Raw genomic sequence first — 4323 nt, forward strand, 5'->3', positions numbered from 1 at the left:
TTTTTCCTCTGTAATATTTACTCCTAATCACTACTCTATAAGTTTATCTCAATGATCGCTAAGTGCAATACCTACTTCATATTGTTATATATCATTTATATAATATCGATATAATTAAGAATGTTTACATACATATATTTACATTAACCGCATAATATATTTAAGCTAACATGCATTAATCCCAAAATACTTATACACTTGTGCATTAACATCATCAACAACATGTATATTATTTTTTAAATTCATGTGCACTTTACATATATATTAAGTTATTAACAGTTTAACACCAACAAAAAAAAAAATTTAAAAATAAAAATTAATACTTACACAATGAAAATTAGCAAGATATTCAATAATATGACCTTGTGATAATGTTATATCTTGAACTATCTTGCAATTTTAATAAAAACAAAAATCAATCTCTCAAAAAGAATGAGTTCTTTGATAAAATATTCAAACACTTAAAGTTTTTCCTCTATCATAAATACTTCTCAAACATACCTAATTTCCATCTAAAGCCTCTCCTCCTCTTTATATTTATTTATGTACTCTCTCGTTACACACAAATTTACCAACTCCTGTATATAATGGACGTGTGTGCATGCTTCATAATTTTCGCATATTGCAAAAATTTACAGACACAAATACTCAATTTTTTTAGCTGGTGAAAATCTACATCTTTGACTGAAAATAGCATTTTTGTCGGCCTTTTCAGTGTGAAAATTATTACACTAAATTTGAATCTATATTAAAATTAATTAGTGTCTAATCTGTTGTAAAATAAATAAATAAATAAAATAAAGAGATATACTTAGATAATAATATTCACCACAATTACTATCTCAATATAAAGATGATTAATATATTTACTAATATTATATATGAAGAGAGAGAATAATATAAAAGAGAGAGAATATTATAGTTGTTATTGATGTATGTCATCAGAGGCTAAGCCTCTATTTATACACATATGGAACATTGTTTTTCCATATTTCATTTATTGAAGAACAAAAATTTCCTTCATTGAGAAACTGAGCCGCCTATATATTAATGGGCATTCAACTCAACTTCTTATCACAATACTCCCCATTGGATGACCATTTAGGATTATGCCTCGTTAAAACCTTACTAAAGAAAAACCTAGTGGAAAAAAAACTTAGTGAAGGAAAAAGAGTACAAAAACCTTTAGTGATGGGCTGCCTCATTAAAAACCTTGTCAAGAAAAACCCAATGGGAAAAAACCTGACCAAGGAAAAAAGAGTACAATCTCTCCCTCTTGCCAAAATCATTTAATGTCTCGAAATCGGCGCATCCCAATCTCATGTACCAATTTTTCAAAGGAGGATTTTGGGAGTGACTTTGTAACTAAATCTGCCAGATTATCACTTGAGTGGATCTGTTGGATATCAATTGTCCCTTGATTTTGAAGATCATGAGTGAAGAAGAATTTGGGAGAAATATGTTTTGTTCTATCACCTTTGATATATCCGCCTTTAAGTTGAGCAATACATGCTGTATTATCTTCAAACAGGACAGTTGGAGCTATCTTTAAGTCCACATGATGACAGAATATATTTGATCAAACTCCTGAGCCAAAACACTCGCGACTAGCTTCATGTATTGCGAGTATTTTAGCATGATTAGAGGAGGTTGCAGCAATCGTCTGTTTCGTGGACCTCCATGATATAGCTGTTCCACCATATGTAAACAGATATCCTGTTTGAGATCTCCCTTTATGTGGATCAGACAAGTAGCCAGCATCTGCATAGCCAACTAGTTGTGACTTAGATCCATAGGGATAAAACAATCCTATATCAACCGTTTCATGAAGATATCGAAAGATTTGCTTGATTCCACTCCAATGTCTTCTGGTTGGAGAGGAACTATACCTTACTAGTAAATTCACCGCGAATGATATGTCAGGTCGCGTATTATTAGCAAGATATATTAGCGCTTCAATGGCACTAAGATATGACACTTCAGGACCAAGGATATCTTCATTCTCTTCTTTAGGACGGAATTGATCCTTTTTCACATCCAAAGATCTTACAATCATTGGAGTACTTAATGGATGCGACTTATCCATATAAAATCTCTTCAAGATCTTTTCTGTGTATGTTGTTTGATGAATAAAGATCCCATTTTTTATATGCTCGATCTGCAGGCCGAGACAAAATTTAGTCCTTTCAAAATCTTTCATCTCAAACTCTTCTTTTAGAGTTTTTATAATTGTTGGAATCTCTTCAGGAGTCCCAATGATATTTAAATCATCAACGTACACAGCAATTATAATGAATCCAGATGTAGATTTCTTTATGAAAACACATGGGCAAATATCATCATTCTTGAATCCATTTTTAGCCAGATACTCAGTAAGACGATTATACCACATTCGTCCAGATTGTTTCAGACCATATAAAGATCTTTGTAATTTGACTGAGTATAACCCTTGCGAATATTCATTGGATGATTTAGATATCTTTAGTCCTTCAGGAACTTTCATATAGATATCATGATCTAATGAGCCATATAAATAGGCTTTTACCACATCCATTAAATGCATATGCAGTTTATGATATGCAGATAAACTGACCAAATAACGCAATGTTATCGCATCCACTACCGGGGAATACGTTTCTTCATAATCTATACCAGGCCTTTGTGAAAAACCTTGTGCTACAAGTCGAGCTTTGTAACGCACAACTTCATTTTCTCATTTCGTTTTCTCACAAATATCCATCGATATCCAACAGGTTTTACATCTTCTGGTGTATGGACTACAGGTCCAAAGACTTCACGTTTTGCAAGTGAGTCTAATTCAACCTCATGGCTTCTTTCGATTTTGGCCAATCATTCATTTGTCGACATTCTTCGACTGATCTTGGCTCAAGATCCTTACTTTCATGCATGATTTTTAATGCCACATTATATGCAAATATTTTATTGACAATTGTCTTATTTCGGTCCCATTTCTCCCCTATAAAGACATAATTTATCGAGATCTCGTCATTTTCACAAATTTCAGGTACCTGAACGTCTTCTGGCGTTAAAACTATATCAGAATTTTGGACAACTGCAGGTGTATCTACTATGTCTTTTTCAACAGGAATAGTATTTACCTCTTTTCTCTTTCGAGGATTTTTGTCTTTGGAACCGACAGGCCTACCACGCTTCTGGCGTGAACTTGCTTCAGTGGCTACTTGTCCTACTGGGACATCAATTCGAATTGAGGCATTTTTCACTGGTATATAAGATTTGGTTATCCTCTTTGTATCGAAAAATGCATCAGCCAATTCATTTGCTATTCTTTGCAAATGTATAATCTTTTGAACTTCTAGTTCACATTGCCCTAATCGAGGATCTAAATGCATCAACGATGATGCATTCCAATTAAGTTCCTTTTCAGGAAGCTTATTCTCTCCCCCCTAATGTTGGAAATTTTGATTCATCAAAATGACAATCTGTAAATCGGGCTTTAAATACATCTCTAGTTTGTATCTCAAGATACCTCACTATAGAGGGAGAATCATATCCAACATATATTTCCAATTTTCTTTGGGGTCCTATTTTGGTGCGATTAGGTGGTGCAATGGAAACATATATCGCACACCTGAATATTCTTAAATGGGAAACATTTGGCCGCTGGCCAAAAGCTAATTGCATAGGAGAGAATTGATGGTAACTCGTTGGCCTCAAATGAATAAGTGCTGCGGCATGTAAAATAGCATGGCCCCAAACCGAGGTTGGAAGATTTGTTCTCATAAGCAAAGGGTCTAGCAATTAATTGGAGGCGCTTAATAAGTGATTCTGCTAACCCATTTTGCGTGTAAACATAAGCTACTGGATGTTCAACACTTATTCCATTAGCCATACAATAAGCATCAAAAGCTTGGAAAGTAAATTCACCAGCATTATCAAGACGAATTGCTTTGATTGGATTTTCTGGAAATTGTGCTTTTAATCGAATAATTTGAGCCAATAATCTCGCAAATGCCAGGTTGCAAGAGGACAATAAGCACACATGTGACCATCTCGAAGATGCGTCTATCAAGACGATAAAATATCTAAAAGATCCACATGGTGGATGAATAGGTCCACATATCACCTTGAATCCTTTCTAGGAATTCAGGGGACTCAAATCCAATCTTTACTGGTGATGGCTTTAAAATTAACTTTCCTTGAGAACATGCAGTACAACAAAATTCACTAGTTTTAAGAATCTTCTGATTCTTTAGTGAATGTCCATGAGAGTTTTCAATAATTCTCCTCATCATGGTTGTTCCCGGATGACCCAATCTATCATGCTAAGTTATGAATGCATTT

This window comes from Arachis ipaensis, chromosome B09 (assembly GCF_000816755.2).
Source record: "Arachis ipaensis cultivar K30076 chromosome B09, Araip1.1, whole genome shotgun sequence".
In the NCBI taxonomy this organism is placed as follows: Eukaryota; Viridiplantae; Streptophyta; class Magnoliopsida; order Fabales; family Fabaceae; genus Arachis; species Arachis ipaensis.